The sequence below is a fragment of the Thermobia domestica genome, chromosome 1 (assembly GCF_964235325.1).
Source record: "Thermobia domestica chromosome 1, izTheDome1.hap1.1, whole genome shotgun sequence".
Classification (NCBI taxonomy): Eukaryota; Metazoa; Arthropoda; class Insecta; order Zygentoma; family Lepismatidae; genus Thermobia; species Thermobia domestica.
In genome coordinates, this window is record NC_137454.1 from 118,140,384 (window position 1) to 118,164,974 (window position 24,591).

The 24,591-nt window shown below is 35.0% G+C and overlaps 1 long non-coding RNA gene across 1 annotated transcript; it reads left to right on the forward strand.

Moving 5' to 3' along the window:
* The first annotated feature begins 15,363 nt into the window (after positions 1 to 15,363).
* LOC145666537 (uncharacterized) lies at positions 15,364 to 24,179 on the forward strand. Its single transcript, XR_014127776.1, has 3 exons — positions 15,364 to 15,462; positions 20,748 to 20,903; positions 24,048 to 24,179. It is a non-coding gene; the product is annotated as an uncharacterized LOC145666537 (long non-coding RNA).
* Positions 24,180 to 24,591: the final 412 nt, after the last annotated feature.

Consider the following 24,591-nt stretch of genomic DNA (forward strand, 5'->3'; position numbering starts at 1 on the left):
GGAGTGCTATTATTTGCGACAAGCCTCGAGAGCTTTTTGTAAATCTTCGTTTGAACAAAGAGAATCTATTTGGACTCATTCTGAAAGAAACAGGAAAATTCTTAAGAAAATGTAAGGAAAACAGGCGTATTCCAGGCTGATAGCAGCTATTCCGCTAATAATATTTGAATGCAGTTCCGCGACGAAGCAAGAATGGTGTAGTTCAGTATTAAACGAATTAGACCAAATATAAATTTATTACTCAAATGAAATATCATACCCTAACAGTTCCGTTAAGTTTGCATAAAAATCTAGGGAAACTGCGTTCAGTTAACTTGAATTTGAATTTATTTTATGGCCTTTAGGCATCTAAGGTTCCGATCGGGATTGGGTGAGGAGAGGATGATGGAAGGTAGAAGGCCAGGGCTTATTTTGTAGGTACCATCCCAGCGTTTCCCTGGTGTGACTGAGGAAAAACCCTGTAGAACCTCAGTCAGGATGGTCGGCCGCTGGGATTGAACTTAGGGCCTCCCGAATGCTAAGCCAATGCTCTACCATTTTTTAAAGGTCGTCTTAACCGAGACATTCAGCTTTAAGGCTCCTCCGCCAATTTGGCGTAATCTAATTATGACAGGGACACGAACACAAATATCACGGACAGTTAAAAACGTCCTTGCTCTTCAGAGGGATTCGAATCCCAGTAGATTGCCGCCTCATGATCCGAAGCCCAAGACTACTACCATTGAACCACGGCCGTTCGATGAATATTCCGTTACTAACAATAAGATTCAGCAGATGCTTATACAAATGTAAATTGATCACTTAATTAATGCTTGAGTTAAGGAATTCTGCGAGCAAATACAAACGCAAAGCATGATCGGACACTGAAAAAAAGATAATCCTCGACCAGTACAGATGTATAATGAAAAGTAGTGGTCGAACACTAGTAAATGTTTTTGTACACCATTATAACTTCATAATTGGTAACTGGGAATTCATTTCATGCAGATGAATCGAAAGTTAGTCGTTATTGACATTTCTACAATTTTTCAGTGCTCGACCTCCCTGTGGTCGAGCACTAGTTAACAAAGAATATTTCATAAGTCATTGTCCGACCACTACATTTTATCGATTTGTCCTTCAAATCTCAAAGTTATCACTAAAATTTTGTTACTGAAATGTGCTCTACAGTTCCATGCAACAGAATAGTATGTGCATTTCTTACCTGGTGCGATAAAATTACGAAAAAACACGAAAAACAGAACATTGTCGTTCCCATTTGCAACAGATTAAAGCTGTCGAAAATTCAGCGCTTCTTCCAAAAGCACACATTTAATTGGCTATTACCGAATGTACGTGCAATATATTTTGACAGTATCTTTAGGATTGGTTCAGAATAAGCTGCAATTCAATTATAACGGAAAATCATGCTTTTTCATCGGAAAATAAGCCTAATATACGGTTTTAAAGTCAAAAGTGGTCGGCAACTAGGGGGTGGTCGAAGACTGGCACATTCACCCTACAGCAAAATGGCTCGAAGTGAATCAATGTGTATCCGACTAGCCAAAATTTTTGTCACTATAGTTCAAGTTATTGGCAAAAGACAAGCGTCCTCTATGTAACCTAGTTTCCTTAGGATTTAGTTTTAAGAAAAGGATTTTTTTTTTTTTTTTTTTTTTTTTTTTTTTTTTTTTTTACTTTTCAGTTACAAAGGTGAAGGTCTAGCTGGAAAAGAAAATCAAGATAAAAGTCCTCCAACAAAATTTCTTCTCAGTTGTTTTTACGCTTACTCTTCAAGAACGAAATTGCATCAGCAGAACATTTTCTTTAAATAGTAGCGTTATGTAATTTATCATAGATGTTAAACATGTGTGATATGATAAGATATGAAGAAATAAATAAACAAAACATACTTGCTTAGTTTTTTAACATTATGGTTCACATTATTTGCTTACTTGAACTAGACAAACCAGTTGATGCAGATGTGTATATACTTTTATAAACACTTTCAGCTGAAAACAAAAAAAAAATTAAATAAAACGATGATGTTACCCGTTACCGTGTGTCAAAATAGTAAAGCAAAATGGGGGGGGGGTAAAATGAATTTCGGTAAAATATAGAAAGTACACGGGCACTAGTCAGTTATAGTACTTTCATATCTAAATGACTCTTGTTGGGTTCGAATTCAATTTAGTCCAAGTCATTACTTCCTGTTGTCTTCATTTAGCCAAGTTTTTCAGAGCATCGTTTACTTGTATTTATCACACTTCTCCTTTACAATGTTGATATCAAGCTGAAGTATTTTTCCCATTTGTTAGATTGTATTTGTTGATTTCTAGAATAGTAGATTTCCAAACTACTAGTAGTATGAGCGTCGGTTAGGCGTACGTTTGTATCCCTGACTCAAGGGCCATGGTCTAGGGGTACATATGATCACATTTCCTCTAAATTTTTGCAACGAGGACGTTTGGCTACCCTCTTAAATTTCAGCAGGAGTACATAGGATCAATACTTAAATTTTGGAAAATCACAAAATGAAAAATTTGAAATAGTAGTATTGGACCATGGTATGTACCTCTGTAAGTTTGAATGGTTCATGTCGTTCTCCTTTATGGGTAAAAATGCCAAAAATTCAAAATTACGACAATTTTCTTTTTACATATTTTATCCTCTTTCATTACATGGTCATATAATTGAGCACAGAGGTCCAATTTCTTTCGTAAGGTATGGGTATTTTGACATACCCGTTTTAAATTTCGGGAGGATAACATTGGTCTGCCTCTTAGAAGGTAGGAATTTTAGAACTGTCAAAAAATTGGTAAATGTTGCCTAGAATTTGACCATATACTTCCGTAAGTTTGGTTGGTCCTACTTTTCCCCTTCTATGAGCACAAATATCCCAAAAAATATAAAAGTAGCCAATCGTTCTATCACGTGGTAGGATTATTATAGGACTGTAAAAACACCAAAACCGGTATCAGTATTTTTGAATATCAAAATTTCGCTTTTACTCATAAAGAAATACCGAAGATACCGAACCAAAGTGAAATATGAAAATACCGATGAATATCTTAACACATTTTACTTTTTCTTTATTTTCTTGGGGGACACGTGACTTAGTGGTAGAACGCTTATTTTTGGTAGGTGGGATTCCTGTTCGATCCCCACCCAAGTAAGTTTGTGATGGACAATTACGTATCCGTGAGTTTTCTCAGGGTAGTCTAGTTTCCCCCCACATTCTGATTTCACTAATTCTTCCACCGTCATTTACTTGCCTTAATCATAGTCTCCCTTGGCCTAAAGGGCATAATTGTGGGACGTTAAACTGTAAGATTTAATTCTATTTTCTTTATTTCCTCTTTTGTTCTCTTTGTATTTTTTTCTGCTTTACATACAAATATATTTTAAGCCTATATTATTTTCCTTGTATATTATCATTCTTGTATATACAAACACATTTTATCTGAGTGTGATTCCTGGTTCATTTTTTTTTCTTTTCGTTTTTAAATGAAATTACGTATTCTCAACGAACGTTTGGTGTTGCATGGAGACGAGAAACACTCAACTCAAATTCGAAACTAGAATTTCCTCTGTTACATTACTGTTTATTTCTTAAATAAAATATGAAAAGCGATAATATACGAACTTTTTCACTTAAAAAATAATAATTGTTTCAAGATATACTGTAATATTTTAGAGATTGAAATAATTGTTCTCTCCAGACTTCCGTTTTTACTTAAATACGAGGGTAAGTCAATAAATATCTGCAATCAATTTTTATTATTTATTACCACAAGAGTATTAGTCGTATTTTTCAACATAGTTACCTTGTTTTCCAATGAACTTGGTTCAACATAGTCCAGCGTTGCACAAGTTCCGATATCCTCTGCAAAAGAGGTTTTTAGTTACGAAGGAAGCCACGAATGCACCGCTTCCTTCACCTGTTAATCGGAGGTGAATTGACTGCCTCTGAGATCACCTTTAAGTGGATCAAACAGATGGTAACCCGACGGGGAGAGATCGGGACTGTATGCAGGATGCTCCAACAATATGGAACGCAGCGTCTGAAGAGAATGATTTATGTGGGCAGCGGTAAGTGGACACGCAATGTCATAAACACAAGAACACCTTCCAACAATCAATCTCTGCGTTTATTACGAATTGTAGGCTTCAACTTGCTTACCAGCATATCACTGTACCTTTTACTGTTTTTTGTTGACTCCTTTTTTAGGTAATGTTCCAGGATTGGCCCTTGTGATCCCAAAACACTGTGAGCATCACTGCAGAAGATTTACTCTTGAATTTCTTCTTGAAGGAAGATCCAGGATATTTCCATTCAATGCTCTGGCGTTTGCTCTCTGGTTCAAAGTGATGAATTCACGTTTCATCTCCAGTGATGATTAACCTGAGAAACGCTTCACCTTCGTTACCATAACGGTTCAGTAAATGCTGACAGATTCTCACAGTTTCGCTTGCGCTCTTCATTGAGTATTTTGTAAACCCATCTCGCACGGACTTTGTGAAAGCTGAGCCTGATATACGTGATGTGATATACAGAACCATGACTAATCTCCATATGAGTTGCCACTTCATCAATAGTCAGTCGCTCGTCTGTTATTGAGAATCACGGTACGGACTCGTTTAATAATGTTGTCAGCTGTTGGTGTCACTGGACGCTCTGTTTTTCCCTCATTCTTCACGCACGATCGATTACTTTTGTACTGTTCAATCCACTGGTAAACACTTTGCTGTGGCAACACATTTTCTCCGTATTGTACTGAAAGTCTTCTATGTATTTCCGCTCCGGGTTCTCCTTCAGACCACAAAAAGTGGATGACAGAAAGCTGTTCTTCTTTGATGCACACAGAAGGTGACGCGGCCATCTTTACTTCGCAACATTTCAAAGTGGACTGATGTGATAATGCTGCAACCTACCCCAGGTGAAGAAAACGGTGACACGTGGCATCTGGTGAGCACATTTCTGTAAAGCCAATCTGAAAAGAAGTAGAAAAATGTTACCGTTACTTATTGATTTACCTTCTATATGTAGTGCCAGTAATTCCTAGTTACATTTATTTTGTCGACATTGTTGCTTATTTTAATTTGCTGGGTTTCTCCTCTTTCAGTATTTTCGGTTTTTCAATATTTGATATCATTTGATTTCTTTCTTTCTTTCTTTCTTTATTCTTTCCTAGTAACATGCTATTTCTTGGTTGTTTGTTTGTATTGTTTAGCTCCCCTTTAGCACCAAGATTATATGAAACATGGACCTACAGCAAAACGTAAGATCCAAACTACATAGGATCCTACCGGGAATGAACCCGGGCCTTTCGCGCGGAATGATTTATATTTTAATGACAGGGTGTCTAGAGAGCTCTTATACAGGGAGGTAATCGGGCGTACACTAACATAATATTTTTATAGTCCACCACGTACTCACCTTAAATTTACGAAACAACGAACGTATTTGGGGTTGGGTATAATATATTTTTTTTGAATGTGTACCTACCAAAAATTCCCATTACACCTACCCGTGGGATGTAGAACTGAAAGATTTCATAAAAAGATCGTTCTTATATTTCTATTTTGCGATGTAACTATATTTTTTGGTACTGAAAACATACCGAAATCAATATGTCGCATAAAACACACCAAACAATTCTATCGTTATATATGTTTACAAGAACATCCTTTGTTTTTGAAAGCTAAAGCAAACATGGTGAGAAATCTATGTTGTCTTTATCTTGATCAAATTTTAAAAATACATTTTACTAAAATAAATACCTGTTCATATTAATAGTTTTTTTATGATTGAAACGATTATCTTACTTATTTTAATGCAGAAAACAGTCATATTTTCGTTTTTACTTTACAAATAAACATAAGTATATTTTTTTCTCGTATGTATAAACAATTTTATTAGACTATGATTTCTTTTGTTTCACAATGCGAACCCTTGATTCTTTATTGAAGGTGGAACTCTGTACACTTACTAATAAATTTCAGCGCACTTGTATAAAGGTAACCAAGAATGTTCTGTCGCTTTTTCACCCACCACCTTCGAATATCGGTATGTCACCTAGCACGCACCTGGAAGATGAAAAATAGCTCCCATCAGCATCACCGACCTACTGCCAACGTTCTGGAAGGCCACGGATTTCATCGCGGTACAACTTGGTGGGCCGTGAAACGAAGAAGGTATCAAGTGCATTTTGCACCTCTACTATTGATTTGAACTGGTGTCCTCTAAGGTGATTGTCCAAGGAACGTGACAGGTGATAATCGGACGGTGCAATATCTGGGGAGCATGGTGGATGCAATAATGTTTCTTATCTAAGGCGTAGAATGGTGTCCCGGGACATCCTAGCAACGTGTGGCTTAACGTTGTTCTATAACAGGAGGAACCCTTTGCGATTCAGATGTGCTGGCTCCAGAGTTTTGAGTTTTTCTTCAACACGGCTCAATTGATGATAGTACACAGTTGCATTGATGCTCTGACCAGCTGATAACAGTTCCCGATGCACGATGCCGCGAGCAGTCCACCAAACACATAGGAGGATCTTCTGGTGCAACATTGGTTTCGACCGTTTCGGAACCGGTTCATGGGATGCTAAGCAATGATTATGGTGCCGTAGTGCTTCGTACAGGACTGAATTATCATCACATGTCAACACATTGCCCAGAAATGGCTCCTTCCTCAGACAAGACAGCAAAGAAACACAGGTGTCTGCTCGTGATGCTTCTGGCTCGGAGTCAAATCATGTGGGACCCAACGTCTAAAATTATAGTGCTTCCCACATTGACGGATGTAATGCCGAATGGTTTCTCCACTCACACTGAATTGTAGATCCAGTTCCTCACATGTCTGGCTACTGTTCGCCTCAATTGCTGCCTGAAGATCTTCATTTTGTACATGTGTTGGTCTTCCACCAAGTAGTGCGTCTTCGACTGTTTCGTCCTTGAACTTGTTAAACCACTGCTGCACTGTGCGCGTAGTCACGACACCCCCATCAAAGATCTGGCATATCTTCCACCCCATTGCAGTGGCGTTTGACCCCAGTTTGAACTCGTACAGCATACACGCCCTTATAACGCTCTGTGGAGGTCCCATGTTCACTCTGTCCTTACTCAAGTTTTCGGTGTAACTGAACTTCCACAACCAAGTAGTATGTTGGATGTACCCACACCAACAACTGACCTTCGCCTTATCTCCATTCACATTCAACTCACGGTGTGAGGAACAATGGAACACAGAACTCCACAAAAAGGACAAAGCCTTCTTGGTTACCTTTTATATATGTGACTTTTGGTACTAAATATCATGGTTGCCAGGCAATTTACTCCTAAACTGTACAAGTGTTTTCTTTCCTACGACAGCGAATGCTTACAGTTCAGAATGATCTCAGGGGTAGGCGAAGCGGAATCCACCTGTAGCTATGAAATCCTCTCCGGTGATTTTCTTCAATCGAACTCAACCTGGATTACCAGCATCTTCACAGTACTACTTTTACTTTCAGATAGAAATTTTCTGAACTTCTCACTACTATAGTTAATCACTCGAACGACACATTAACACTTTGAGTACTAATCATGTATATATATATATATATATATATATATATATATATATATATATATATATATATATATATATATATATATATATATATATATATACGGAGTGGCCGAACTTCTGGACAGTGCAGATCACATATGAATATGTGTTTCCATTCGAAATTTTTTATCGGTCTTTCCTCATACTTGTACAGAATTAGAAATCTTGAATTATTCCTGGCTTTCATAGATCGTAACTTTATAACTAGATGATGCGCAAATGTTCCTTACTGTTCTGTTGGTGTCTTTGCCTGGAACCAATGTGCTTGTTATTTTACGGCAAATTGGGTAGAAAATATCTGTCTGACAATCTTATACGCCTCAATTTGGAAGAGAAATTTAGCGAAAGTGCCGGCAAACTCTTTGACGAAAAGTTATTTCACATGTTTGTAATGGTTTTTGTAAATGTTTGCATACTGTACAAGAAAACTACCACCAACAAACTATTTCTTTTAAATTCCTTAAAATTTGAGAGTCATTGGTTGTATACACAGAAGAGGACACACGTGGAAGACTTCAAGATCTGAAATTACTGAGCTGATCCCAGGAAAGTATTGTTTTTACACAAAATTCCAAAATAAAAGTCGCATTTTGTAAAGAACTACCTTGATTTTTTCATTCAAGATAAGATTCCACATCATATATTGATGCACTGTAGTGAAGTGAAGATGCTGAAAATGCAGTAAGTAAAATATAGTACACGTGCTTATTGCGTTAGCCAATTCAGTCTGCACAATGAAGTTATAATTTCTTAATTCTTGTATTAATAGTATCCCTAATCATAATTTTTCATCGTATTCTTTTACTCTACCCCTTTCATACAGCGAAGCGTCTTCTCAGGAAAAAGGAAGAGTTGAGAGGACACCTTCAATCATCATTCATTTTCTCACTTGTTCATTTTCATATTCTTTGTCCGCCCTCGCAGTTGCAAATATCGCTGCAAAAAGACCTACTTTTTTATGCAAGTCTTTCAAGAGGATGACCAATGGAATTCTTCCCCTGTCTGAGTGGACGTTTACCATCTAGTCTGATTTGTTTGAGTATAATGTTTTGTTTTATGTTTTGTATAGAAAAGTTCTGAGAATGAAAAATATATTTTAAAAATTGAAAAAAAAATCTTTAAGAAACATAACATTTTTCTACTTTCTTACTTGGTTTGGGTTGTTTTTGTAATTGTGGTCTTTATTCGTTTCTTTTGGGGTAATGGTGGCTTGGTGCTCCTCTTATTTTTCTTGTCCACGTCAGCCTTACTCTGATTCTGAAGGCGTGCCTTTGGGATTATTAGGAAAATAGCATTAATTCTCTCTGCAAACGCCAAGGGGTGATGTGGCGATCACATGCATTTTTTAAAATTATTAAATACGTATTATAAAACCTCAATTCATGGGTACATCTTTTCTAAGTTCCTCGGAGCTGGACTTCTCCGAAAGAAGTCCAAAATATAAGAGCAAGAACAGCATATATCTATGCATTAAGACGTATTAATAGAAAAGACAAGTAGTGTAATTATTCGCTATTTTGTAATTAAAGGTAAAAATACAGATAGGAAAAGACAAGTAATCTAATTATTCGCTATTTTGTAATTAAAGATAAAAGATACAGATAAAGTATGAGTAGCGAGTGTCAAGACAAGTAGTGTAATTATTTGCTATTCTGTAATTAATGATAAAGATAGAGATAAAGTATGAGTAGCGAGTGTCTCGAAGAGTTCGAGGGTTTTAAAAGCTATTCCCCTTTTGTAATTACCAAATACAATATACTGCCGGACAGGTAGTACATTGTTAGGGGAAACAATCAATGAAAAACAGAGAAGCTTCTTAAACTAGACTATACTGGAACAATTCGCGTTATCGTAGAACCCCACCGTCTAGTGAATGTTAGCCGTGGAGTTGTTTCGTGTTGGGAACTCGTGAACGCTACTGTTGAGGGAATTAAATTGAAGTAGTAGACCAACAAATCGTAGAAGTAAGTCGAGTTAAAAGTAAGAAGTCAAGTAAACTTCTTCCTACTCATTCGTAGATTCTTACTTTCAATTTGCCTATGCTCGCGAAATTTGTAAAGCCTAGATAACAGTCTCAATCTTACTCCAACGCATAGTCACTCGTCATATATCGCTGGCATTAAATTCAGCCAGCACATACTCGTAAAACGTCATCTTAATATGACACTATCCTATCTCAGAGAAAACTAAAATCTCCAACAGTTCGCAAATTATCTTCGATTTCACTGAATTCGGATGTGGTCGAGGACGAACTGTTGATAGTGAATGAATGGCAGTTGGCTCACTAGGAAAGGTTTCGTCTTAAATGTTAATCTTTATAAATATGACGCTTCTTCTATGGAATATTAACGGCTTCCATAGTAATCTTGAGAAATTAAAACCACTGATATCTTATTATTAGAACCCGGAAGTTTAGACATTTATTTTGTGTAAAATAGGCAGACAAAATGACATTTAAAATTATCAAATAGGCACTAAAAGGCAAAAACAAAAGTTACTTTTTATAATACTCAAACATTACATGATATTTTTCTTGTTTAGGCATTTATTTTGTGTAAAATAGGCAGGCGAATGGCATTTAAAATTTGACAAATAGGCACTAAAAGACAAAAACAAAAATTGTTACTTTCTAATACTCAAACATTACATGATATTTTCCTTGTTATATGAATATGTGTACAAAATGTTACTTACAGTGTATGCTGGTTGCACATGACTACAAGATGCTTCTTTAAGCTATCAACAGTCGTACTTAATCGCCTGTCAGAAAGAACGGTTTTTACAATAGAAAATGATCTTTCCACTTCAACTGAAGTAACTGGGGCGTACATAAATGAATCCACTGTAGATGGACTCATTTCAAGATCACACTTTTCACCGTTAAGAACATCACGAATTTTCAACATTTTTTGAAAGTCCTCGTTAGCTGCCACAACACGTTTGCACTTTTCATAAACAGCCAGTCCCTTTTCCTTTTCCCCCAGCACTTTTCCTAGCTGGTCAACTGTTTCCTGAAAGATCTGTAAGGGTGTTGGTTTCACCACTTTTCTCTAGTTTCACCACTAATAGTCTCTGGCAACTTACCATGAAATGAATGCAAGATCACTGCTGAGATCTGAACAGCACAAAAGTATGAGTGCTGTTCATACTCGGAACTTGAAGCAGCATCCTCTTCTGATAATTATTTCATCACAGCACGGATCGTTTCCAGGTTGTTTGCATAGTACACTGCAGCTGAAATTCAGGTCCCCCACCTCGTGATAATCGGCTGTGAAAGAAGATGAAGCTCGGGCACTACTTCCTTAAAAATTCGACATCGGGAAGGAGATTTCAGAAATATTTTTTGGTGTTTGAAATTAGCTTGTCTACTTTAATGTACAACATTCTTATCTCTTCAGCGATTCTATGTATGCCGTGAACTAAACATGTGATATGAATCATGTTGGGGAACAGCACTTTCAATGCCCGCGCAGCTTTCTTTATGTACGGAGCAGCATCAGTAATGAAAAGGAGGATATCATTGTGTTGTGCTCCTTCTGGCCAGATCAGAACAAGCGAATTTGAGAATAACTGAGCTATTGATGAGCCATTAGCCTTTTCGACCTCTTCTACAGTCAGAAGAAATGACAAGGATGAGGATGTTTCCATGGATCCAATGATGGCGTTGGCTAGGTATCTTTCTGTAGCATCTGTCGTCTCATCTATCGAAATCCAAATCTTTTTCCCACAAACTTCGTCACGAATCTTTTGCAGAGTCTGTTCATAGCAAACGTTTAAATATGTTTTCCTTAGAATAGATTCTGATGGTATAACTTCCTTCGTGTATTTTTTCAGGAAATTCTTTAGTGTCTTGTTTTCCAGCTTCCAGAAAGGTATTCCCGCTGCTATGAAAGTCTTGCATAGGTCAAAAGAAAATTGTGATTGTCTATTGAATGAAAAAACAACTGTTGAAATCAAGGACAATTTCTTCTGTCCCGTCATTTCCAAAGCAGCATCTTTATGTTTAGCAGTATTCAGATGCTGAGATACAAAGTATTTCTTGTCGTGATTAATTGCTTTGCCACATACTTTGCACAACAAAACTGCGTCTTCGGTAGTAAACGTATCTGCCCAAATTCACGGACATATCCTTGTAACTTACTGCTCAAATGTATGCTAAATTTTGGCATGATGAGGCTTTTTGTGCGTTCGAATCTGGAATAAAGAATATTGCTTCGAATGTTTCGTTGATTGAACTTAGTTCTTTCTTTCTTTCTTATTTTACAGAAACTCCAGTTTCTTTTGATGCCGACTGGGGAAACAATGACCCCGCGAACAACAACTTGAAGGAAATCGCCGCTCTTTGTTGCAAGCGCAGATATTATTTCAGATAGCACTCTACCGCCTTTGTTCGCATTAATTGTTACAATCCCAAAGTTCGCCTACTTTCGTCTAAGCTAGCGTTTTTAAATCAACCTGAACCTGAAGTTAATGTTATTATTGAACATGATATCTCGCTACGCAGACATTTCAGTGAAAAAATTGCACTCCTAATCGAGAATGAGCATTTATAATTTGAAATTTTTGTATCTAAAATTGCAAAAAAAAAAAAAAAAAAAAAAAAAGGCTAAAAAGCCATTTACACATCCAAAAGTTGTTGAAGCTATTAAAAGGCAAAATAGGCAAAATAAAAAACTTCACTACAGGCTCACAACAACACAAAATGAATTTTTCCTTTAAAAATACAGATACAGGCATCTTTAAAAGAAAGGCATTTTGCCAAAGTTCCGGGCTCTACTGATTATTCACAAACTGTTTTCTTCTGCTTGTAGGAAATTCATTTTCAGCCTACACATTCATTTGTTTTATCTCGTTACATAATGTACAGATATAAGTACACTGATAGTCGTAGCTATTGCTGTACTCTGTGACTTTTATTCTTACTGTATTAAAATAAACTCCTGGTTGCTCGCAGGAGCGGTACAAGCTTGCTTCCCTCGCCCGATCATAATCTGTTCGTTGTATATACCTTGTCCTAAAGTCTTTTCGAAGGTCGGTGTGATTGAGCTTTTGCCATCAACTTGAGCCACTTGTGTTGATTGTCGGAAATTTCAATATATATAACTGCCTATGAGTCTCCATCAACACTGACGATCGTGTCCGTCAGGTAACGGAAATCGTTGATGATAATGGATTGCTTGTCCTGAATAACTGTAGTCCAACTCACTTTTCTAGTAGATCCAGTACCTACTCATGCATTGATCTTTCTGTGTGTGTTGTTTCCTCTGTAGAAACTGGATCCAATTAGCTAAGGATAGAAGTCAGTGGGGAGCTTTTGTGAACGTGGCACTGAACCTCCGGGTTCCATAGGCCATAGAGTTAGTTAGTTAGTTAGTTGTTTCCTCTGGCTTCCTTCACACGAATAGTGCATTCAGATCTCTGTGGCAGTGACAATTTTCCTGTGACCACTGAAGGCCCGTCTATTACTAATTCATGTCCTCTTCCATACTTTAACTTGAAACTTACAGATTGGTCAGCATAGTTTCATCTTCGTGGTGATTCTCCTGCATGTGAGTTGTAGATCTATTTGAGCAGATTATTATCGACGCTGCCAATGGTTCCTCTCCATAATGCAGAGATAACGTTACAAAATGGTAAGTTCCAAGCTGGTTTCCGAAAATCCGTGAAGTTATACTACCCCGACAGCAGGCTTTAATCGGCATCCAAGTACTGATAGTTTTCTACAAATTTACATTCTAAGATACTTTACGCCCGTGCTAGATACCTTACTAAATCTTCGAACTTCAAAGTTGGAAATATTACGGGACGTCTTCATTGGTCGAAATCAGATGCTACTCTTTCGCATCAAGTTCGCACCAAAATATTCACTGTTAGTGTACTAGTGTGCTTCTCTGCTGCAAATGGATTCTGGAACAAACGGATCCTGAAGACTAACATTACAGAGATAGCTAATATATTGGGCTGACGCTTTGATTCTATCTCACACTACGCAAATTGTTCGGTCGAGTTAAATCTCTTTCGAACTCGTACCAAGAGGAGCTGTTTGAATTTCCATTGTGTCAACTTAGAGGATTATGTCGTTCCCTTCAACTGCTCTAGAATTTGACCCTGCCTTACGTGAGTCGCCACACACTGCAACATGGATTGTTCTATACTTCAAGATATGTTACGTTACGTCTCACGCTATTACTAGGTACATTATTGAAGTTGTTTATTCTTATCAGGTTGAAGGAGATGTTCCAATCTCGGTAGTGTGAGTTTCTTACCCTTCCCATTTTGAACCCTGAGATGGCCACAACAACAGCAACGAGCTACAGACCCATTGCTCTTACGAGGTGCGTCTGAAAGTATTATGAGCGCGTGGTGACAAAGCGTCTCTTTTGTTATTAGAGCTAAACTCTCTGTTAAGGTAGTTTCAGTGAAGCTTTCGTTCCTTCTGATCTACTACAGACGAACTTGCTAACCTCGAAAGCCAAAATTAAGAAGCATTTTCTTTTGTTGTTGTATTTTTTATTTAGAAACGCTTATGATACCACGTGATGTTATGGAATTTTAAAAATTTTGACTGGTTATTCGTGGTAACAGTGAAATTTATTAAGAATTTCCTGGATGAACGTTATTTTAAGATGCGTGTAGTATGCAGCCTCTTAAAGCGATTTCTGCAGCAAATAGGTGTCACACAAGCAGCGTTCTCAGTGTCACGCTGTTTGCTGTCACCATCAACAGTGTTTTGTTACATGTCCAAGCTCTTCTCTAAGGTCTGCTATACGTTGTCGATATTGTTATTTATTGCCGCTGCGGATACCTTCACGCCATTACTAGATGGTTTCAACTGACATTGAATCGTCTTGTAAGATAGCCGAACGAGACAAATTTTAATTTGCATGCCAGAAAAACACAGTGTGTTCACTCCTGTAGTCACCAACTTGGCTTGATGATCTTGACTTATGCCACAATGGTACTCGTCTCTCATTTGTGTAACGCGAGACCAACCTTTGCATGCCTGTGCCAAAGAATTCTGCCGCTAAGAACAGGAACCAGAACAACTTAGCTGCACTGTCGAAACCTTGCCAATTACAAATCAGGTTATGAAACAGGTAAAAGTCGGTAAGTGAGAGGTCGGAACTGTAATACAAGGTCACGTAGGATACCCAAGTTTCGTTTCCGTTGATGATTTGATCAAGAAATGGGTCACTTTCCTGGTGGTAAGGCAGCAGTAACGTCAAAGCGTACGGTACGCGCTTGTTCTCGTGCTCCATTCTCAGTTGTTTTTGAATCTACCTTTCACACAACTTGTACTGCACTTTTCTTCTATGTGCTATGTATGTCGAATGAACTGCGTAAAGGTTAACTAGATGACATACAATGAAATGTGATATCTTATATTTTGTTCAAAATAAATATAAACTCAATTGCAGTGTATTTCAACAATCTTATAATTGTATAAGATCTTACCAAAATAACATGACAAACAAATCAAGAATTTCCCCTGTACGCTGATATCTTATAATATGTTATAGTCTTTTTATGATGCAGAAAGTCTTTCCCGATTGGAGAACAAGACACTTTTCATGAAAACATAGTTAAGAATAGCAATTTCTAAAAAAATCAACATGCAATGAAAATGCCACTATGTGTCAGAGTAGTTACGAGTATATCGTTCAAACTTTCTTACATTAATCTCTCGAAGTAGATAACGTTGCAAATAGAAAAATTGAAAACAGTCGTGAAACAAATCTTTTACAGTTTAGGCAGTTGAAGCAGTTCCAAATTAAGCACTTATAACCCATATTTTTTTCCTCTACACAATATTTATATCTGTACATAAATCAGGTCTTCCAATATGAAACTCTTATGGCTACTAGTAGGTAAGGTAATCATTGTTCCCATTATTGTTTTTCTCTGTATATGGTAATTTTGAAGGTATAGTTTCCGTAGTTACTGACATATGAGATTAGCTCACAGTTAATATAAATTAATTTTCCATTCGAAACGAAAAAGAAATATAATTACGAAGTGTTTTATAATACTGATAATATCAGTTTAAAAATACAAAACTGTGAGGAGTGAAATCATCAAAACTGCTGAGGTAGAATTGAAATATTCACTGTTTATTGTAACTAAACGTAAGTTTTATTTTCTTAATAAATTATAACTTAATGAATTTAAAGTTTATATATATAATGACGGTGTTGAAAATATACGATATTTAAAAAATATATGCTAACATCTCCAGTTTTAAGCCACTAATACGTTCTGTTACTTCCAAATGAATAGTTTCAGAAATTGCTTCATTATCTAATATATGTTTAATAAATCGTCAGTATAAAAAATAAATGAAATCAAGTATCGTAATAAATTGTTTCTTACCAAAGCGTATCTTAATAAAATCTGCTTACCAAAGCAACAGTGTAGAAAATAAATATATTATTAGTTCTGTAAAATAAACATTTCACAGTACTCTACAATATATTATAATAATGTTATATATGGCCTCAATTCTTAAACATAATTTTATTGTTTACTATCGAGAGGTACTCTTAAATGAATATTTCTCTCAAGATATCTAAACAAACTGCGCTACATGTATCATGTATCATGAAACTTGATAAAAGCTTAATGTTTTTGTACAGTTAAATTTTCTTTTTATTTCTCCATTATTTTTGTTTAAAAAATCAGACTTACGTGATTTAATTTAATTTATATAATTTAATATGAGAATATTGGTAGTAGAATTACATCATAAAATGCATATGAATTGGTATTTGTTAAAACAACATCAATCAATATTTTACATATTTTCATGTTTTCTGCTTTTGAAGACTGTATGGATAGAGCTATTATTTAGAATTCAAATAACATTAAATAATGACTGATGTTGTTTAAACAAATAATGATTCATATAAGCATCAATGCACGATGGGATAGCATGTTATATGTGCTATCAAAACAATCAAGGAAGATGGGTCGTACATAATTTATGGTAACAGAATGAAACATGGTCCATTTATAAAGTTGAAAATATCGAGAATTAATTAGTTATCATTTTACTAATTCTTATAATGAGGGAATAGTACTGCATATTAAAAAAAACACATCTCATACATGCCTTTTTCATTATAGGGTTATTTTTCTGCAAGATGATCTGTCTATAAACAAAATATCTGCAAGTTTTTTTTTTTTTTTTTTTTTTTTGCCTATATATCATAATCTATTAACACATTTTTAAAAATAATTACACTATTTATTTTAGATCAGAACTTCCTAGATTCATTCCACAAATTAGTATTTTTAATTAATTTCAATTAAAATTAATTTAATTTTAATTTAAGAAATGAGGCATCATCTTGTTGGAAGGGAAAATTATTTTTTTAAGTTATTAATAACTTTAAAAATGTGTATGGTAATAGTAATATTTCCATCTTGGAATCTACGAGTATTTTCAAAAAATTTATTTATATAATTTCAGATGTACAATGATCATTTTACATTAAAACATAATACAGCATTAATAGGTGAAAAGTAAAGTGATATAATAATAGATTATTGACAAAAATATTTACAAGAATATAATAATACAAGAATACATATAATATTTACAACTGTAATGTTTGGTCAGAAAAAATATTTTAGGAGTAAATATATCTATGGGAAGTGAAAGTTCGTTTAATTTAGTAGGAATCCATACGTAAGCGACCTTTGGGTTGTTGCAAGTCGAAATTTCCGAACATAGAAGATATTTATTTTACGTGCAATGTGAATCGGTACTCTCAAACTTAATATATTTTCCAAAAATGAAAATATGGTGATAATTCTTGAGTTTGTAAGCGTTAGTGGGAAATTCCCCAAAAGTCATACTTGATTCTGTAGAAAGATAAGTAAATATTGCATGTATATACTGATAATTAGCTGCCTTGCGCAAAAACACATTTTATATTTTAAATCAATCTATATATTTTATATTTTAAGGGAAATCATTTGTTAACTTTTCAACCTTAGATTACTACATAAAATTAATCTTCAGTACTTTATCTTATCATAGTAGCGACCTGGAGAGATTGTCTATTCTAGGAATGGAATGGATCATTTTAAGTGTTAAGACTGCTACTCGTTCCTAGGTTTATTTACCTCGCAAGATTCATTAATTTCGGAATTCAATTCACCAATTTGTAAAGACAAAGAATGCACATTTTGAAGTTGGCTTTACTTAGTTTTTCGAAATACAACTTAAAATACAATGTTATAAAGACACAAAATTCAACGTACTTCAAAACATTGGCCACATTTGAAATATTATGAAAGAAGCCTATGGCTAACTATATAGAAGATAATGACAATTTGATATCACTCATTTTAGTATCAATGGGTGTCCTCAATGTTAAGTTTGCTATTATTTAAAATGTTTTGTTGAATAAATCTTACATTCTAGATTTCAATTAAATCTGTCAATTGAGAAGGGACTTATAAAAATATACTTTACCAAATTTGCTTCTTTACATGATTAAATGATCTGCTGGTTATCGCAGACAGTACTTTTTGTCCCTTTTTCTCATTGCGTCTCTTTGTGTTTATCGTATTAAATTATGCAAGGGAATTACAGATACATATTACAGAAGTTCATGAAAGATATTTAAACAATTGTCAACAAGATCTGTAATATTCTTCAAAGTGCAGTCCATAAGCATCTACACACTGTTTCCACCGACTCTCTCATGCCCTGTACGCCCCCTGGAAGACCTCGACGTAAACATCCTTTAAAGTTGCTGTCACAGCTGCTTGAATAGCCTCAATGGTGTCAGAACGGAATGCTGTCAAAAATTTCTTGATCTTGGAGAACAGAAAGAAATTGGCCCGAGCGAGATTGGGACTTGAGGGTGGCTGCTGTAGCGTTGCCACGTTATGCTTCGTCAGAAATTCACGAATCCGCACGCATATTTGCGGATCCCAAACGTTTCAGAAATCCTCTGATCTGATTGGTCGATACATATACGATATCACAAGACATGATCTACATATAGCACAAAGTAAACGGGAAATTGTGTCGGCTCTGGTAGCCGAGTGGGCAAAAAAAAAAAAAAAAGTGGGCTAGCGCAACATGCTAGTAAAGAAAATTTTTTGGCGTGGGGTTCAAATCCTGCCTACGGACAGTTTTTTTTACTACTTTTAAAATTTTTTATAACACTTCTTTCGTTAAAATAAGATTAAAAATAATATTCAAAAAGTGATTTAACGATCATTTTTTAAAAATTTTCATTAAACTTCTTTAATTAAAATAAGTTTGCCCTTGTACTATATAGATCCACAGCAAATGTAGTAGTAGTACGTTGCCCTTGTACTATATAGATCCACAGCTAATGTACTAGTAGTTGTAGTAGTAGGAACGGGTTACAAGCCCCGCAGGGGTTGTTTGGGTTCTGTTCTCGACATCAAATTGGCAAGAATGCTGAAACGTTTGGGATCGGCAAAAATGCAACCCGCACAGACGGGTGGCTGAGCGCATTGTCGTGATTCAGCTGCCAGGTAGCGGCGATGTCCTTTCGTGTTGGATTACCCTTTTCCGCAGTCTTTCCAAAATATCCACATAGTAGGTAGCGGTATGGTCTATCCTTGAGGTACAAAGTCTATGTGAACCACACCCTTAGCATCGGAAAAGACAATCACATTGTCTTCAATTTGGATTTGCTCATCCTCGCCTTCTTCTGTTCTGGGGACGCCGTGGTGTGCTATTCGGCACTCTGGCGCTTCGTCTCTGAGTCGTATTAAAGTACCTACGTTTCATCACAGGTAAGAACGTTGTTCAAATGATGCGGTTCAATTTCCACACGTCCCTTAAGTTCACTTGCTATCAACATTTGTTTGGCCTTTTGTTTGTCTGTCAACAATTTGGTGACCAGTTTAGAGCACATCTTTCGCATTTTCTATTCTTCCGTAATAATGCGATGTACAAGGGTTTTCAGATTGTCCAGAATGTCGCTACCAGACGAACACTCATTCGACGGCCAGCATTCAACAATTCACGCACACGAGTCACATTTTCATCAGTTTAGCATGTTGATGGCCGTTCAAAGCGGGGATCATCGCCGAGCCCTTCCTGACCCTTCTTAAACTTCTTCATCCACCTCAGAACTTGCACATCCCAAAGAGAAGACTCCCTGTAGATTTTCTTAAGCAGTTCATGAGTTTCTGCAGCTATTTTGTCGAATTTTTTGAAGAACTTAATCACCCAACGTTATTCAAAAGTATCTACCATTACATGGTCTCAAAACAAAGGTGCACTAAATCAGTGATCGGATGCCACCAATCCTCGGAGCAGACTAACCTCGGTGCGCTGCACAGCTGAGGGTTCTGTCCACCTAACTCAACACATCGGAACGTGCTACGACCTGTCGAGGCGCGACAAAAAAAGAATATTTCATGACTTTTGGAACACACTTTGTATGTTAACAAACACCTTTCAAATACAAAATTTCGTGTATTTAAGTCTAATATTATGTATTAAGTCTAATAATTTCCTCTTTTTCACTGCCGCTTTGAGATGGAATTTTCAACGTTTGTGGGCTAAACTCTCACTTCACAAGAAAAATGAAATGAAATCTAGAGTTTTGCATTCCACAAACTTTCCTTGTACGCCAAACGAGACGGGAAAATAATGAACATGAATAACTCTACAAGAATTGGTGGAATGAGAAAGAGGGAAGATACAAGAGAAAATCGAAAAGAAAATCATGGGCATGGTGTTGTCCACTACGAACATACGTGGTCTGAGATAAAACCCTGAACTCCTTGCATCAAAGGTGAGCACTTTATTACTGACTTAATATGCCCTCTGCCTTGTAAGAACTTTCCAATGTTGCTAACCTTCTGTGATGCCATCTACTGATTTTTTATTTTATTTTATTTATTTTATTTTATTTTATTTTATTTTGTTATAGGAACTTAATCGTAATCAGAGTCACTGATCACATCTTATGATGATAAGTAAAATTTTATAAACCTTACCAGACCTAAAACCTAAATTTACGTAAAAATGGTCAAATATAAATTTTTGTTTGACTAAATTTAAATTCAGTATTCTTAGAGAACCGCTATAATATCTAGAAATAAATCTATAAACTTTCTAAGATAAAATTGTTATAACTTTATCACATAACAGGATTGCTAGCTTTTGGCAGCCAGGTTATTGAGGCTAGGCGTTGTCATTGCAACTGTCCAGTTCAGGAAATCCCTGTGTGTGGTGTAAATGAAGCTGGACAAGTCAAACAGTTCATAAATTTCTGTGTAATGAATTGCACTTCTATTTGTCCACCAAGTAAGTAAAGTTGGAAAATTGTCAGAGTATTAATCTCAATTTTAACTCTTTATTGTTCTAAAAATATAAATTCGGCTGTTGAGAAGAAATACGTGTAATTCAAATTTCATAATTGTTCAAGTTTAAATTCATTTTTTTAAAAAAAGTTACATAAACTAACAGTTTAAACTTGTTTATGAAATTTCGATGTATATGTACAGGGTAGACCATTTACCCTAATACGCCCTTGTAATTTTTAAATAATGAAAAAAAAAACAGATTCCACACCATGCAAATATCGGCAGGGTAACATTGTTTCTCATACATTGTGATACCACAAGCTCACGGTGTTGCCAACCTAACCTAACATATATTTTTTTTCAAATAGCACACATTTCATGTCTACATGTTAAATGGAAACTTACAATATTAGGTTTGTTATTCAGTGTTGCAAACTAAGGACGCTAAGTATTAGAAACATCCAAATTTCGATGTCCTCTACAGCAGTAATAACACAAATAAGACCGATCAGGCAATGCACTTTCCAAGTACTCTAGTGTCTAATACTATAATCATGATATGACGGATTTTGAATGAATATGAACATAATTACAAAAGATTGAAAATTTTACTTTTTTTCGAAAGCCTTTATTTCAAAAACTGCTTAGATAAGTACCTCATTTAATTGTGTAAATGGTTTACAATAAATATGAAGATCAGACTGCCCTTTGCACCAATTTGCTATCTTAAACCGTTCTAGAGAGGTGGTAAAAATTGTTAAAGTTTGTAACACTGCATAGAATTATATACTTCCGAGAAATTGTTCTAATTATGCCTGCTAAAAAGTATTGTTGTAATGTTACAGAAGCAAAATAAATCATCTTTTTTTTAAAAAAGAGTGACCACGATTAGTATACTTCATTTTAAGCAATGTATCAAATGTTATCGTTTTTTATATCTCTAATAGTTTGACATATCAAATTGCTACAAACGGCCTTACGTTGTTGATGTCTATTGGAAACCATTTACGTAATTGAATATGGTACTTATCTCAACACTTTTTTGAAATAAAGTCCTTTGAAAAAGTCAAATCTTCAATTCCTTGTAACTTTCGTTTTTCCTTATTCTAAATAAGTCATATGATGACAAGTGTGCTATTAAAAGTTTTCGTTTTATATGTAGATTGGAAGCAGATAAGGACCTGACGTAGTGCTATATAAAAAAATAAAACTTTATGCTGGCTTGCCAACTTTCTTAAGCTGATGGTACCACACGATATGTCAATCAATATATCCCCTGATGGTATTTGCTTGGTATGAAATTTCAGCGTTTTCTGTTCAATATATATATATATATATATATATATATATATATATATATATATATATATATGTGTGTGTGTGTGTGTGTGTGTGTGTGTGTGTGTGTGTGTGTGTGTGTGTGTGTGTGTGTGTGTGTGTTGTCCTAGAAGGAAGGGGCAATACTTCGGAAAATGTTAGTATGAGTGATTCTAAGCAAAAAAGTTTATAGAACATGGGTCCTAGTCTCAATGGTTGAGAGCTATAGGTTGTGAACCATTTGCGACCCTGTAGTTATTCTAACCTTAACTTTCCGAAATTTCCCTCAATGCTACATGTTGCATACCGTTCGAAAAGCCATTCCATCACCTTTCAAATTCGCTATGTCTCACCTCTGCAGAGTAAATACAGAGTGATCAATATGCAACATAAAGTCGAAAATAGTTCACAACGTGTAGCTCTCAAACCGTTGAGACTAGGACCAATGTTCTATGAACTTTTTTGCTTAGAGTTATAGGTATCACCATATTACCATTTCCCATTATATTGCCCCTAGGTCAAATGCACAAATATATTACGGTACTAAAAGAAAGAAGTATACAATAACTACAAAAGCATGTAAATTGCTAATAGATAATTTTGACTTGTTATACGATACCATACATTAGTTATACTTTATTTTTGAGTTTATACTTAATGTTTTAACGACAGCTACTCAGAGACTTCATGTTGAAGCTCTGAACGGAACGAAGTGAATCCAAAATGGTGGATTTTGAATGAATGATTCCAAAAGAATGATTTTTGGTTTATAAAATTTATTTTTTTATACTTGTAAATGTCCTTGTTTGTTACAACTAGTTGGCACTATGTTTTTGAATTTTAGACCAAGTTAAATAGTAGTTTTTTGATAAATATTATTGTTATGTATACGAATATAAAGTGTTGGTTATTTTTGTTTATTTGTTTAGTTTTGAAAAATTTGTGTATTTGTCCACCAGAACATCACCAGATATTTTGTTTTTAACTTTTTTTTGCAAACAATAGATTAGATTACAGATGCACATATCGAGGTTAGCTAGATGTTATGTTATAGCTTGTTGTGGGAAAGTTTATTTTCCAGTTCACACAACCTTGGCCTTAGGTTATTTTTACTTTTGGATGCTTTAACTATTCTCTCACCTTCCGTGTACCAAATATTTGCACTAAAAATATTATTTCAATTGTCCATTTTGTTTTATGCTAATAAAAAACTTAATGCACTATTAAGTGATAAAAACATTTATATATATATATATATATATATATAGTTCACATAGATAAATAGAATAGTGCTTACAAAGTAATAAAAGCATTTTAAATTTTGGATGATTTTCAAAGAGAAAGAAAGTAAATCATACAATTTACTAAAATTTTAAAAAGAAGATTTATTCTAAGAACAGTGTTTTTATTTAATAATCATACATGTATTGTTTTCAAAATTATTAATCTTTCTATGAATATTGTAGATCCTATTTAAAACTAGAAGAATACTTAAAAATTGAATCATGGCCGCCCGCAGGCAATTGCTCTCCCCTAGATTTTCAAAATATAAATAAAAAATATAAGATATGCTTATTCGCAGATTATAGCATTTAATATAATATACATATTGAATACTATAGCATCTTTGCTGTACGTGGTAAATTTATGCAATGTACGTAAATAATTGTTAATTTACATGAAGTATTGTTTTCATGTGCGCACCAAAGTGTGAATATATTTGTTCGTCCCTCCCCCCTCCCCCCGCCCTTGGAAAATTTCTTAAGGCATCCCTGAACCTAAATTTAACAGTGTACTAATAATTTATCAATATTATTTTTATTTGCAGCTTTCACACTCAAGAATCCGGGTTTCTGTTGAAAATAATGGACTAACTCAAAAATAATACAACATAGATTTATTAAATTTTAAAATTTAATGTACTATATTTGTTCCTAGAAATACAAACAGAGATATCGACTTCAAAATGTATGGCACTTAGTCTTATTTGATATTAGCATGCAGTGCATATTTATCTTTGCTATTATATGTAGCCATCATTTATGTAGTTGTTTTGAATATAAAAGATATTCAACTAAATTTATCTGCTTTTTATTTAAGAGTATTTTAAGAGCGAATTCGTAATACACTGGATTTTACATAGTTACCAAATAAGACAACAGAAAGAGCGAATGCATCTGATTAAAAAGCGAATGAGTTACGAAGGCTTTGATTGAAAAAAAAAACTCATCGTAATTAAGAATTATTGCCAGAGACAAAATGCCTAAGTAATGGAACGCTTCTGGTGTTATGTGAAATTATAGTGAACAACATCATTTTGTGTGGTTCTGCGAATTCCTTATATAATCTTATTACAGCAGTTGCACATAATC